The sequence below is a fragment of the Canis lupus genome, chromosome 34 (genome assembly GCF_048164855.1).
Source record: "Canis lupus baileyi chromosome 34, mCanLup2.hap1, whole genome shotgun sequence".
In the NCBI taxonomy this organism is placed as follows: domain Eukaryota; kingdom Metazoa; phylum Chordata; class Mammalia; order Carnivora; family Canidae; genus Canis; species Canis lupus.
In genome coordinates, this window is record NC_132871.1 from 19,436,807 (window position 1) to 19,453,051 (window position 16,245).

Here is a 16,245-nt window from a genome sequence, read left to right on the forward strand (position 1 = left end):
GGTTTAGCTATGGCACAGCAAGTTAGACTCAAGTCTATGAACCAAGAGTAGAAAGGCTTTTAACTGAAAATATAGCAGACCTGGTATGTTAATTTGAAACATTTTTATAGATATGGTTTGTCTAGGTTCTTATAGTACATTACTGCCAATATCTATGTGGAATGTATGGTAAAGTTGTGCCCTAATTTAAAATGTAGTGGAGATATTCTGGTTTGCAGAATTGACAGTATTTTAACTTCCTCTGACCATTGAGAATGTTTAATATTCCTGAATTTTAAGATGAGGAGAAAATACTCAATAAGTAAAACATCCAGTTCAATATAGAAATTAAAATAAAGGGGATTCCTGGGTGGCTCAGCGGTTTAGCCCCTGCCTTTGGCCCAGGGCGCGGTCCTGGAGACCCGGGATCGAGTCCCACATCGGGCTCTCGGTGTGGAGCCTGCTTCTCCCTCTGCCTGTGTCTCTGCCTCTCTCTCTCTCTCTCTCTCTCTCTCTCTCTCTGTGTCTATCATAAATAAATAAATAAATCTTTTAAAAAAAAGAAATTAAAATAAATACAATTCGTTGTACAGAAAGTAGTACATGCAAGAGGAAGTGGAGAACAGTACATAACTTTGTGACTTTTTTTTTTTTCTTTCATTGAGGATTTCAGTTTTGAGGTTTTCCTCACCTTTTCCATTCCTTTCTTTCTGAAGTAAGGAAAAGAGAAAAGAGTATATAGACATTGAATCAATGTTTATTCCTACCGTGTGCCCCATTGGGCTAAATATTGAGAGTAGAAAGATGAATAAGTTGTCAGATCACGAGGAGAGTCACTACTTTGGAGACTTCACGAAGTGGTCCTTAGGACCTTGAAGAAGCCACAGTCTTGGATAGGTGGGTGGAGCTGAATTGCAGGGAATGAGACTAGGACCATTTAGGAAAGACTCTTTTGAGTTAATCTCATAAGGCCTGGGGAAGCTATTGATGCCTTAAATAGACAAGTGGTGCTGTCAGTTTGTTTGCCACTCTCATGAATATGTAGCCTATAGATGGGAGGAAAAAAACTGAACACCTAGAAATTAGGAGACTATTGTGATAGTGCAGATAAGAGGCAAAGAAAGAAAGAGAAAACTGTGGGGATGTACAAGGGAATGAGTTAGGGATGATTTTTTAGAAAGGAGAATCAATAGGACTTGTTGATGAGATGTTAAGACTCTATTCTGAGTTCCCAGGTAGAAAAATGTAGCCATTTCTAGCCTTGGCTACTGATTAGTGTCATTTAAATGAGCAGAGTAATAAAAGAGTATATGAAAAGGTAGCTATGTGTGCTGACCTCGAATGACATATCTAAGCTGGAAAATAGTGTTTTTAAAAAATATTTTACAGTGGAAACTCTTTCCATTCTTAGTTTGTAGAAACCATATACAATAATCAACAGACAACTGCACATGTACAAAGGTGGTATATTAGCTCATTTACACACCGGCTCATGAGTTGATGGCTGCATGCTTTCCTGTCCGACAGGTGTTGGCTGCCAGCTGTGAAACAGACAGTATCTTGCCCACATGCTGTCCCTCAGTGGGCACCTGATTTGAGTCCCCCACCATCTTCTAGGAAAAAGGCTTCTTCCTTCTGGAATATGCTCAAGAAAAGTTACCAATTATTTTTTACATATCTCCTGGGTTTATCTGAAATTCCAATTCAGCTAGGTGCCACTTATCTAGTTACCCTATCCTATGTTTCTCTTAAATGTTCATCCTTCTCTGTCTCTTTATGATCCCAATATATAAGCTCAAGATCAGAATGTACTAGAGGCCTTAAATTCTGGGACATGCATTTCATATGCATGAGAAGGATGGGGTTAGGGGAGGATAGTCTACCACCAGTCAATTCCAGGTACTTCAGACACTGATTCCTGGATTTATTTTCAGTGTTGTCCTTTATTGATTACTTCACATAAAAGCTTAATGTGTTTATAACTTAGGAAGAATGATGGAATAGTACTAACAGTACTGCAGGTGTGTTTTGAGCATTAATTAGTTAATTATGAAACACTTTGTTGAGAGGCATTCTAAATAGCATGGAACTCGGGGCTTTTCACCTCAATCAGGGGTCCACTTAAATAGCACTTTACTAAACCAGGAAAAACAAACACAACTTGTAGTACGTGAGGTACGTCACCCACTAGGAACACTAATCTCCCAGTGTGACTGCTTGCCTGAAAAAAATATCCCCTGAGTGTGAAAGGCTTTCTAAGAGCAATGATTCATGAACCTCCTGGACCTTGGACAGTGCTGTGAGGTTATTTTCATCTGTATTCATAAACAGTTACTTGACATGATGAAAATATTTTATGTTTTGATTCAGGAGTTATCAGTGTCAGTGGAAACAACAGAATACTCTAAAAATGTAAGCTCCTAGAGGAGAGAAGGAAGGGGGGTGAGGGCAGTGGGTGAGGGAGGAGAGAGAGCCAGTGGGCCGCACAGTGCCTGAGGATTTCAGACAGACTCCCGGTGCTGATACTTCTTGTGTTCTCTAAATGCCATTCTTATTAGATCAGGGTCACCGTCGTACTTAAAAACATTTTAAAAAGTAGACCAGTCCGGTATCATCAAATTGATGTGGGAAATGTGGCAGACACGCGGGTGACCCAGGTCCAGTCTCAATTCCCCATTCTATTTTAAATTGGAAAATCCAGCTTTTTAGGCAAACTGAGTTCTCTCCAGCCTGAGGCTCAAATGATTTGAATGACTGTCTCAAAGCTATTGTATAGATGTCCGTTTTTCTAGGTTTTTTTGTTGTCTTTCTGAGTCTTTCCTCTCCTGGCTTTTCTACCTACTATTAGAAATCATATACGTTATTGTGTACTTTTGTATACCATATATCCTTTACAATGAGCTTCATTCCCACCTGAGCCCATGATGTAGAGAGAGAACAATGATAGATTTCTCTGCACCTGCTCTATGTTTAGTAAGTTTCCAATTCCTTTCGGTGTCAAACAATAGCAGGTATCTCTGAAGTCCCTCAGGTCACTAATGTGCTGGTTTTGTTGTCAAGGTAGCAGCTGAACCATATCTTTCACAAACAGTTGGGCAGAGCACTTCTCATTCATTAGGAGAAATGCCCCTAGAGGCCTGTCTCTGTGTCACCGACGTGGCTCAAGCATTGTATACATTAAAACGTCTGATACGTTTTCTCTTGTGCAATATTGAATTGTTTGAATTAAGAATCTTAGTAAATACTCTTACTTTTTTGAGATGAATGAAAGGTGCTCAGTTTGTGTTCAGTTTTCCCTAGTCAAGACTGAAATGGTCTTTGAGAAATGCTAAGTCATAGTAGATTCATTGGGGAAAAAAAAGAAAAAAAAGGTTCCTGGCAAAAAAAAAGAAAAAAAAGGTTCCTGGCATGGTCTTTGGTATTGAATTTTGGAATTAAGGTTAGAGATAAAAAATGAGATTTTCATGATGATCTGTTCCATTTTTATGTCCCCTGCCAAGCCCGTGGCCTTTGTGAGAAATTGACTAAGTCATAAAAGAGGGAGCAAGTGTTGGGGCATCACTAAATCATCTTTCCTTGTTTGTTTACAAGTGGTGAGACAAATTACCTCCCACAGCAGCACAGGTTAATCAAGGGGATCGGAGGAGCAGGAGGATGAGACACTCTTTATTCATATTTTAGTATAGAATTCTCCTCCATCTCTGTGGTTTCAAGGCAGATGAGAAGAACTCTGCAGCCTGTAAATCCCAGTTAGCAGACCTATTGGCATAGACCTTTATCACATGTTCCACAGTGATCGTTTTAAGTGCAGAGTATTTCTGAGATTCAGGGAGAATGCTAGGTCTAGTTCCTTTCCGGTGAAAATATTGCGGAGTGTAACTTACAATGCCTATTCTTCAGCATTTTTTCCCCTAGTAGCTTATAACTTCTATTATTAAAAGATGTCCTCTTGTGGTGAAAATAGAAAGACACAGGCTAGGCACTGTCAATTTTATTTTGGGAGGTGGTCATGGTTGGAAATACACAACCAAGGGTATCACGGCAACATAGAGAGATCAGAAAGAAGGAAAGTGACAAATACCTTCATCATTAATAGGAACTTCTGGCAAATATGCTTTTTTTAAATTCCTCTATTGATTTGAAAAACCTTGTTCTATTGTGTTTGCTTGTAACTTACATCTTTGTCAGCCAATAATCCCTCCTTTCCCCACTTTTTCAAGACCCCACTGACCTCAACATAGTGAACACATACAACACATGCAGAACTGAGTGTAAAGCCTGCTTCTGTCCCTTTCTAGTAGTATCGGATGAAATCTCTAATTCTCCATGAATGAAATGAGGATAAAACCATTCTTCGTGTTGCTAAAAAGATTATATTTCTAACAGCTTTGAAGAACACAGAGTAACTGCTCTCATGCACTCTGCTCTCTCAGACAGATAGATAGATATGTTTTCTTCTACAGCACAACTCTTCTGTCACAAATCCAGTTCTCTCCTGATGTTCTCTGTATAAGCTTCCTTATCACTGGCTAATTCCCTAAGCCATGCACACCACAAGTCAGTACCAATTTTGTCACGAAATGTCCCAAAGAAAAGCCTGAGAATAGAAATTCTATGAAAGAACATTGAGTGCCATTAAGCCAAGATATGTATCATAAAGCAGTGATTTGCTTGATATTCACCCATACAGATGATAGAGAAGTCCCTATTTAGGACACTGGATTCCCATTTTCCATGACAGCTGTGATATTTTAACTCCTGGAGTAACTGGGGATGTATTTGCAATACAATCAGCTCAAATCTAATTTATCAATTTTATGAGGTCTGAAACATGGTCAAAGCTCCCTTTTGGTGCCTTGAGAAAAAGCTGCTTGCCAAGATAACAAAGGACATGACTCAACTGCTTTCTGATTTGCACTCCTGCTTCACATCAGAGCAGAGAATTTTATGTTTAGTGACCTTCTCCTCCCACATATTTTAGATTTTCTCATCTAAAGTCACAGCTATGACATCAGTGATGGAAATTTCCATCTCTAGGTTTGTTAGCTTGATTATTTTTTTCCACTCGGCACAAAGAATTTTAGGTGGCTTTTGATAAAACATACATGAAAGGCATCACTAAGAAGCTTGGCAAAATAAATCAGGTGTTATGTGCAGTGGAGAAAAAAAATCATAGCAGCAGAAAATTTTGTTTCCTCTTTTACAGAAGATCTAATACATGGTGGTGAGTTGCTAGTATGATGATTGTTTATATACCTCAGATACATCTTAAAATTTATTCTCTGCTGGCCAAGACCAGTACTCCATGCAAGGTTGAACGATTCTCAAGACCACTTTCAAAGCAAATATAAAAATTACAAATCCTTAGTTTCATAAGATACCTTCTCACCAAAAGTCTTTACTCTGTGGTTTCTCATGTTAACTCCTAGGTGATGGATAATGGTATCTTTTTCAGCAGTATAATGTTGTCAGGTTCAAATGAAGTAGTGGATACTAAAAAGCTTTATGAAGTTAAAAATATATCAAAATAAGGTTTTAATGATGCTTCATTTATTCTAAGTGATGTAATGTGGTTAATAATTTTTCAATTAAGCATTTATCCGTGCCAGTTTAGTTTGCTTGATTAGAATATGATGCTACTGAAGCTAATGCAATGAATTGGATTCCTTTAGGAACACTTAGCATTTCTCCATGGAAAGACCCACGCTCAGACAATCCTCCTTGAACCTAGCCTGTTATCTCTCACAAGCATGGAATTGACCCTTAGCATTTTGAGATTTCATATTTATCGAGTGCTGCTTGTGTTCAGCACCGTCTCGGCACTTTGTGTTATGAAGTATTTATCTAAAGTAGATGGCATTATACGCATTACCTATTGTAATGCACACAGTAACCTGAGGTTGGGCTCTATTATCTCCACTTCTTAGATGAGGAAGCTGAGGCTTAGAAATGTAAAGGCATTTGTCCATTACACACAACTGGAACATGATATAGCTGGAATTTTGACTCAGGCTTGTCTGACTCATGGTTCCTACTACTATGCTGTATTCCTCAAACCAAAGGCTTCCTCTTGGCTGATTTTGAAATGCATAGAATAATTCTTGGGGGAAAAAAAATAAAAGCTAGATTTTACTTATTCATTTTTCTTTTCCAGCAAAGGTTTTTGGCAAGTATTTTGTGTGGAGGCTTCGTTTTTGAAACACGAACATTCCCAGTTCTCTAAAAAGCTTGGCATATATAATATTTCTCAAAAGCTTAGTTTTTTACATATGTAAAGATTTCTTGTTTTCTTTTCAAAATAAAACATCAGTTAGAATTCTAAATGGGTTACCCCAAATATGTAATTTTCTCCTGTAAAACTAGCAGAGGATATGATAAAAATTTTGTGTGCTCTTTTTCTCATCACACGAAGAAAATCAGTCTTATAATTATTTCATTTGAATAAGAATTTTCACCTGCACTGAAGTATGTAGCTAATTTTACAACACCTAGAAAGTTGTTAAACAGAAGATATTACAATTAATCTTGATATTGAAAGAATGCTGGTTTTAAAACCAGATGTAGGCTATGTGAAAAATGTGTTTTTGTAATATGAGGGTCAGAATAGACGAGGCATGTGTGCCAGAGTACTTCAGGGAAGTTTGGGTGGCCGCTGAGAGGCCTAGCTGAACCTGACAAATAGATTGGGACTTGGACATTGTAGAAGGCATAATCTGTGGTCTCCAAGTGGTATATGCACACATAAGAAGGATGTTGGAAGAGTTTTTTTTAATCAATGTCTTTAAATTTTCAGTTTTATTTTATTTTTTAAAGATTTTATTTATTCAGAGAGAGAGAGAGAGAGAGAGAGAATGAGGGACAGAGTCACAGGCAGAGGGAGAAGCAGGCTCCATGCAGGGAGCCCGACGTGGGACTCGATCCCTGGTCTCCAGGATCACACCTCAGGCTGCAGGCGGTGCTAAACCACTACGCCACCGGGGCTGCCCTAAATTTTCAATTTTATACATAATATTTTAATGTATATAATGTTCTATAGGTGATGTGTAGATTCTTTAAAATTTAGCAGTAGTATAAATTCATGTATTGGAAGGTGCCCACTTTGTTATTGTTGTTGTTACTTTGCTAGAAAAAATGAGTCTGGGACATTCTCTTATATTGAAAACATTGTCCTATAATTGTCACCATTTTAAGGAAAGGCAAGAAAACTAGCTATAGGAATTGACTGTTGACATGTTGCTATTGGTTTATTATAGCAGAAAGTGACCAAACATAAACATCTCTATATGTTATTTTTTGAATAAATTGGTTCTACCACTGATCTAAATCACCTGTTTCCTGAACAAACTTGAAATAATCCAATAATTATATATTATTTTAAAGTAGTATTATATATTTATGTATATGAGTTTATGTATATTTTTTTCTATTTGAAAGACATCATTATTTCTCAAATGTCAATAAAAAGTATCTTTATGAAAGATTTTTTAGAAAGCATATACAGAAAAAAAGAAAGCATACACAGTCATTAATTAATTATTACTTTGGTAGATATTTATGCCACAGTCACAAATATAAGTCTGAGACATTTCCTATGTATTGACCACACTGTTCTGCTAGCATGCTTATGAGACAATATAGGAGAAACGAGGATCTCCTACTATTCTTAAAGTTAAGACCAAAACTTGCCTCGTATTTCCTGAATGAAATGACAGGTTAATGTTATTGATGAAATGATTATAGCTTGGCTTCCTTGAAATGTAAGCTGTTAGTAAAAAAGCAATTAGGAAAATAATGAAGAAATGAACCAGCAATTCCTCTCTCATTTTTCCTTCCCTCTGTATTATGTCATAAACAGAAGTAATATAATAGTCACTAATTATAGGAAACCTTTCAGACTTTGTAATTGGATCCTTCATTTTTCCCCACAGCAACTGTGAACTAAATTTATTTACAGATAAACCTAGTTCATTCCCATGAACTCCTGTCAGTGTCTCTTTATAATAGTCTTAAAACAAAGAGATGTATGTCTTTAGTCATATTAGCTAAACTGGTGCCCTTTTGATTTAGGAGTAAGTATTAGGCTTATTCTTGCTCAGTCTTTATCACCTACTATCAAAATGATCTATTTTAAGCTGTACGAAATGGTGGCAGGCACTGAAATCAAAGCTCAAAACTTCTGGTCATAGCTCCAGAATTTCCTTAAACATGATGTGGCAAATATTAAACTCTATAAACCTTGATGTAACCATTTGTATTTTTTTAAATTTTGTTTTCACTCATTTTCATTAAGGAAACAGGTTACCCAGTTACTTTCTTTTCCTTTCTTCTTTTCTTTCTTCCTCCCTTCCTCCCCCTTTCCTTCCTCCCCCTTTCCGCCCTCCCTCCCTTCTTCCCTTCTGTCCTCCCTTCCTTCCTTTCTTCCTTCCTTCTCTTTCTTCTTAGCTGTGATGCTCTAGAATAAAACTAACCAGTTTCTTGATATGCCTTAACTTATCTCATCCCCTCTTCCCAACAGATTAGCCAGGTAGGTTCCTCACCACTGAAGTGAGATGTACAGTACCTAGGTATCTGAGAGGATAAATCACTTGCTTTTCACACAGCAGTGATAAAGCCAACATGCTTTTGTAACAACAAAGCAGATTTTTAAATTATATTATGTTGCCCCTCTAGACAGAGAACTAAGGTTCTCATTTATTTTTCTACCATTTTATAATATAAACGTTATTTAAACAAAAAGCTGATTTTTCTTAAGGTGATTTTTTTATAGTAACATTAATTTTTTTCTTTGCAATGGTGAGTTTGCAATTAATGAATAGGTATTGAGCAGATACTTAGATGCAAGAGACAGTTTTGTTGATATTAATGTAGCTTTTTAAATTTAAATATAGAGGCTTAAAAAGATAAATAAATATAGAGGCTTGTAGGGATAAATGGTAATAGATTTAAGAAACTTCTCCTCCACCTTCATAAATTTATTACACTTAGACGCAGGGGCCTACAAAAATTGTAAGGACCCATAGATTTGTTATGTATCAACAAAATTCTAAGAGAATGCATTTCCTTGCCATAGCATTTCTTTAATTTCCCCTTCTTGTCACCCATTTTTTTTTTCATTTTAATTTTAATTACTATAAGCTCTAAAGTCCAAATTTAGAAATTCCTGACTTAACGTTGCTATCAATGAAAGATTACTACCTACCTACCTACCTACAAAATGAGCCTTTTCTGTGATGTATTCAATATTAGAGAGTTTGTAATTACTTCTTCATGCCTTTAAGGAAGTTAAGAGCAACCTGCCTGTCATTTTAAATTTGATTTTCAAAGAGCAGGGTGCCAGAAGTGTGACATAAACAAACCCAACAAAATGTGGCTTCTAGTTGTTACTGATGGGTAGGCATTCTTCAATTAAGTTTCTGGGGATTGTTTTTATTTAATTACAAGGGCAGTTTACCAAATAAACTACTCACTGATTGAATTTCTAAACTCAAGCCTGGTGAAAAAGGCCAAATGAATCATCAATTAAAAACTTTAATGATTTAGGAATTGTTGAATCACTATATTATGTATTTGAAACTAGTATACTCTGTATGTTAATAACTGGAATTAAAATAAAAAGGAATAAAAAGCTCCTCTCTAAAATAAGAAAATAATAAAATAAACCTTAGTGATTCAGATGCCAAGACCTCTTTGACAGGTACATATTCTAAGCTGTATGCTACTTTTTGAACTTTTAAAAACAAACATTCCTCACCTGGTGTTATCTGTTTTCCTATAGGACTGGGGATGAATAGACCCTAGTCCTAGGCCTGGCTCTGCTAGACACAGCTCTGTCATCTTGAACAAAGTAACCTCTAGACGACACTTCAATTTCCTTACTTGTTAAAAAAGATTTTATTTATTTATTCATGAAAGACACGGAGAGAGAGGCAGAGACAGGCAGAGGGAGAAGCAGGCTCCCTGCAGGGAGCCTATGAAGGACTGGATCCCAGGACCTCAGGATCACGACTTGAGCTGAAGGCAGATGCTCAACCACTGAGCCGCCAAGGTGTCCCAGTTTCCTTACTTTCAAATTTAGAGGTCTGACTTACAGTTTCTCTAAACTCTAGTCACTCTAGAGTAGTATTTTTAAACGGGATTTTAGTGAATTGTAGCATGTAGATTTAATGCATGCATGCAGGCTAATGGGAGTAGACTAGGAGAGAACATCAGTGTTATCTGTAGTAAGAATAAGTATTTTTTTGTGAAGCTTTGTTTCAGATATTAGTAAAATATAGTTTGCACTGTGGAACTTGGCCAAACATTGTGAAAATAACTTCTGTAGAATTTTAACCAGCATTTCACTTTGTTCATAAGATTTGGTTTACAAATGAATACTTAATAAGTATCATCTGTCCCCAGTACAGAATTTTAATTGTCCCAGTCTTAAAAATGCCATGCCCCCAAACAGTAAACCCCTAAATAAAGCCAACACAAATATATATGAAATAGGGTTCCAAATATTATCCTAAATTTAGTCATGGAAAAGCAGAAGTGTGTTTAAGGCACTAAGTAGTATTTTGCCCAGTTAGATTGAGATGCATTTTAAGTATTTCCTGCATCCCAAAAGTTAATTGATTGTTAAATTTTAATGTTGGCTTTGCCGGCCCTGTTCTTTCAGAATGATGAGTCTGATAATTGCCATCTAAGATTTGCATATTAAATCAAGATGATTAATGATTGTTGAGCCTCAGTGGATAGTAATGTAGTCTTCGTAAAGTATTCAAGTTTCCTTTTTATTTCTAGGCTGTAAAATAGATTTTATGGTACTTTCGGTCTTGAAAAGCTCTAAGTAGGAAGAATTGCTGCAGTATAGTCATTTATATACAGCTCATTTGGACCAAGGTCTTTATACACTATAATTGGAGTCTTAGTGAAATATTATGTCTGCATTTGTGTGTATATTCCATGGAATTCTCTTATAAGTGAAATTGATATTTTGCTGTGCCTTGACCTTCTTTTGAAAGGTACCTAAGACAGCTCTGTGCTTTATTTCTCTTTGGAAAAATAATATTAACTATGGTATTAAAGCTGTATGGTTATGGGATTGTTTTATAGCCCTCTGAAATCCATAAAATCTGTGCTTCTTGAGAGAACCAACCTGTGTAGTGACATATCAAGCACTGATTAAGATACATTTTTAAAATTAATAACAATAGTGAAAAATTAAAGTTTGGTATATGTAAAAGAACAGAAGCGTACAAAATATGTTTCAGTGTTGTATTTGATGCTACTAAGAATAACTATTTATTCCAGGTTAATCAGTTTAATTTAATATGAATCAAATTAGTATTACTTAATTTAATAGCTATTAAATATTGTTTTAGTATCATTTTGAATTTTAGATTCAGCTGCTAATATTAGAGACCTGAACACAGTAGCTTACACTCCCAGATTTTATCCTTTCACTTATTAGAAACCCAAGGTAGACTTCCAGAACTGGTAGTGTCTGTATAAAGTCACTGAGTACCCAGATCTTCTGTCTTTCTGTACTGCTACTCCTGACTTCCAGTATGGTCATGCTGTAGTCCACAGTAATTGATTGTCGGAGTGCCAATATTCAAATGCAAGGCATCAGAGAGGAGGAAGGACACAAATTCTCCCTTTTCAGGCATCTGCCATGAAGTTCCATGCAACACTTCTCATACTTGTCAGCCTCCTCTCATGTACCTGTTAGGAAAACTGAGTAATGTTGGGTAGATTTTCAGGATGCTGAAATGCTTTTCAGTTGGGTAGATTACCTAGGATTCTCAAAGAAAGGCAAGAGTGAATATTAGAACACACATATTTCCTCTTTTGTTCCTCTTTTGTCTAAGTTTAGTTTATTTTTTATTTTTTCAAAAGACAGTCTCATTACCAAATAAGATGGAAGGATTTATTAAATAATCATTTACTGACACTGTTATTTCTATTCAAAATAAGCTAAACCATTTCTGGTAGTATCACAAATTCAGAAAAATCATAGCTATTTAAATACACTTTTTAAACCAGAAAAGAAATTAAAGACCATCATTTAAATTTTACATTTTCCGTGAAAGTATCTGATACTAGGGTAAGCTGAGGGAATCTGCTTTTTTAAGATTAAAAGAACTTTAGAATATTAATATTTTAACATCTGTTAATCAGATCAAATAAGATAGTTTACAGAGGGACACTTTTTCTGTTTTAAGCTTTATTCATAAAAAGGAAAAGTCTTGTCAGAAACATGCTATTGAGTTCATTTATAAGGCATTCATTTATAAGGCTTTCATTAGGAATTCAGAATACATTTTCCTGTAAGGAATATATAGTATTTTCACAACTGGCTCATGGAAGCCCATGTAACACTTGATGTATCCAGAATAGCATACACATAATACTACAGAACTTAGCCATTCTACTTCATTTGTTTAGTAGTACTAATGTGTATTAAACATAAACGTTAATATACATTAACATTTATAGTTCTAGGCACTGTACTATATACTAGAGACAAACTTGGTTACTGTCCACATAGAGTTGACCACGGGAATGGTTTAAGTATTAAGCAAATAATTCAGAGTGAGATGAGTGCTTCCACTGAAAAGAAGAGGATCCTAAGTAAACACGTTAGCTGGAGGAGAGAGGAGTAAATACAGTGTTCTGAGAGGAAAGATGGAAATAAAAAGGGGCCAAAAGTTACACATCCAATTCTGCTCAACTCCAAGAATTGATACTGATTCCTAAAGAGAAAAACTAGTGGCAGAAAAGTTTTTTTTCCCCAGCAAAATGTATTGATTATTCCTCAGCTATACCCTGACACCCAGTTTAGAAACTTCTTATTCTCCATTTTTTTCCCTTTCTCCTCTTATCCATTTATGATTGGTCTGTAGCCTAAGAGGCCTCCGGTGTCTGTAGGTAAATAGCAAACTTAGGCCTTTCCCATCCTCTATGACAATTCAACTTTCAGTTAACTTTCTGGCTCTATTACCTTGGAAACATAAAAAATACGTGAATGATATCACTAAATCACATTGTTCATGTTAACAGAGTCTCCTGAGATACAGAGATTCACCAGTCAGCAAAAACAATAGTAATAATTATCGCAAACAAGATCCACTGATGGCTATACTAAAATTGGTATGCAAATGTTCGAGGACAAACAGGATTTCCGTAGTCTAAGTATCTTCCCTTACCAACAACAAAGGTAAAGTGAGGAACTTGGTAGTGGAGAAAATTGAAAAAATTCAACTGAACTAAGTGATCAAGGTAACATCTGCATAGTAAGACACATGGGCATTATGAATCACTTGTTCAAAATAAAGGTTTAAATAATAAATGAAAGCTGCATAGAGAGGAGGAAACAACAAATGCCCTAAGTATAATGCTGTTGTATGTGTGCACATTAGACGGGCTGTAACAGTAACCTCTAGTATCAGTTAAATATAAGGGAAACTGAACAAAAGATTAAAAATGCTCCCTGATTGGTAGGGCCCAACTGAGCTATAAATGCCTGAGGAGATGGTCTTGCCTTCGGCCACCCTTAATGCAATGACTCATATAAATGAGCTTGCCCCTTCCAAGCAAAGTTGTTATAACTGATTGGTGAAACATGTAGCTTTTAAGTGGTGTGAGTCCCACACTTGTTCAGCATGAACCTCATATCCTGGTACTTGTATGGATGTGTAGTGCTATACTGATTACTGTAAAAACTGCCAAAAAGTCTCCCATAGAAGAGAAATGCCTGTCACTACTACTCTTCTGCTAGCAAGTGTCAGTTCATACCTTGGTAGAGTACTACCAAGTACTCCATAGGCCTCTCATCATTGCTTTAACTTGTTCTATGTGTTTTGATGCATGCATGGCTGGCTTGGTTCATTTTGTTCCCTGTGCGATTAATAATGAGAATAATGACAATAGTCATAGGCTTTTACTATCATCTTACTGTTACAAATATCGTTCTAAAAAATTCATATTCATTAACTCATTTAATTGTTCAACATTCTTTTCATACTCATTTTACAGATGGGTAAACTGAGATTCCCAGTTAACTAAGTTGACCAAGGAGACATAACTTCTAAATGTTGGAGGTAGGGTTAGAAAGAAGGTATCTGGCTTGTCAGTCTCACCTTTACAAATTTGCATGCAACCGTGTTCTTCTGTAGAATTTTGACATATCTTTCTTATTACCATCTCAAACTCACTTCTAATTCCTTGTGTTCCAAAATACATTTTAACTACTTCTACTTAAGTAATTGTACCATGCCTTATATTATGGTCTCTTAAAGACCATTAACCCTTGGAGAGTAGGAAATTTTATGGTCAGTATCACATAGTTCTTTATATTCTGTGACTCCAAAGTTACTATTTCCAAGCCAGGCTCATTTTATGTGTTCTAGAACAGCATGGCTAAGTACTTACCCATCATTTTCCTTTCTTGTTCAAGCCTCATCCTCCTAGTTTTTCTACCATATGGGATCATAGGACCATTTATTTGGTTGACCAACTCAGCTGAAAAAAATCCTTGCTTCCCATCTCATTCCTGGAATCCCATATTCAACTGTCAATTTTCTCTTTTAATGAGCTCTCAAATATGACCACACCTATACACCAGCGTATGCTGTACCCCCAGTTGTATCGGTTTCATTACTTTGCTAGCTGATCTCTCTACTACAAATCTACCCTCTGCCCTGTGGGAGACAGGAGTTTTATAAAATACGGATTTGTCTTCCTGCTTAAATCAATTCATACTCATTGCATACACCTTCTTCTCCCATCCTCTTTCTCTCCACTTTATTTTTTCAAGGAGATGGTGCCTTACAAAATAATGGAAACAATCAGTCAATATTTCCCAAATGAATTAGTGTCAATGTACAAGGCCTATAGCTCAAGGCCTATAGCTCAGTGCAGGTATTCTTTACAGAGAATACTCTGAGTACCAAAGGTTGGACCAAAAAGCCGCTGACAAGAGAATGATTGTAATTTAAAAGAGGCTAGCTTTTGTGGACTTACTGACAGCCTAAAACACCCCTCAGGAGAGTTTACAATGTAAATGGCAGCTAGATAATGTAAAAAGCAATTAGAGCCACGTTAGAAATTAAAAAGTCATTTTGTAAGAACCATAGCCAGTACTAAATTAAAGAGGCCACCAGATGAAATTGTGACCTAAGCCTAACTTTCTTAATTCAGCAGAAAGGACATTTGGGGCTATAGAATTCTTTGTCCTGGGAGGCATTCCTTGTAGGGTGCTTAGTGTCCTCTCTAGGCTCTTCTCACCAAGTATTCACGGTAAGTACTCTTCCCTCTTACTGAATTACAAGCTAGTCATAAAAATTATACTTTTGGTGGAGATAATAGAAATATAAATTTGGTGGATGTTTGCCCAAAGGTGCAGTGTTTATTGGAAGTTGAAACAAAGCATAAATGAATCTCTGGCTGGTATTATGGTTCTGCTCTATTGTACATAATGAAAAGTACTTGATGTTCTTTATAGTGACAGTAATTGTCATGAAATTATTCTCTTATTTCAGCACTTATTCTGTTCAAACTGAACAATTAAAAGAAGTTTTGTCATTTTTTTCTTTGCATTTAATAGTCTTCAGTTCTTTTGCATTCTAGAAGTTAGTGGCTCTCTTGAACAAATGAAGCTGGGAGACTCCTCAGCTTATTTGAAGCATTGAAATCATAATTATGAAAAGTCCCCCCCACAAATTCTTGCTGACTTTTAAAGTATCCATTGAGTGAAGTCTACGTGTTTCTTATTTGTAGTGATTTTCGTGATCTCTTTAGCAGCAAGATTATGCAGCTTGAAAGAAGAGAAGAGAATGTTATTGAGTATTGTGTACTCCATTTCTTAAAAGAACTTGTGGAATGTGTAAAAAAGAAAATTAGTGAAAATGTTATCCCTTAAATGCCAAGGTTGTTTTTAAAAGGGAGAATATTACCTAAGAATAAGCGGGGAGAAAAATCCATCTTGAAGAGAATAATTTAATGGCAGTTGTCACGATTATATTTTGAAATGAATTTCATCCCCTGAAGAATTTGATTCTTTTATATGGATGTTGCTAAATAATCTTACAGAATGGAAGTAAGTAGAATTATCGTGGTAGAAGAAGGGAGTAAAAATTTACAGTAATGTTTTGTCAGTGGACAGCATCTTAAAATGTTATAGTCTGAGAGATATAACCTGATCCTCAAGAATGCAAAAGCAAGTTATGCCTTGAAAGATAGTACTAAATGCCTCAAAAAACCCATATTTCTTAGAGTTGTTGA

At 36.0% G+C, this 16,245-nt stretch overlaps 1 protein-coding gene across 2 annotated transcripts in view; it reads left to right on the plus strand.

Moving 5' to 3' along the window:
- SCN9A (sodium voltage-gated channel alpha subunit 9) overlaps nt 1-16,245 on the plus strand; it is a 159,817-nt gene that overhangs the window by 25,682 nt on the left and 117,890 nt on the right. The gene's annotated exons all lie outside the window — the stretch shown is intronic.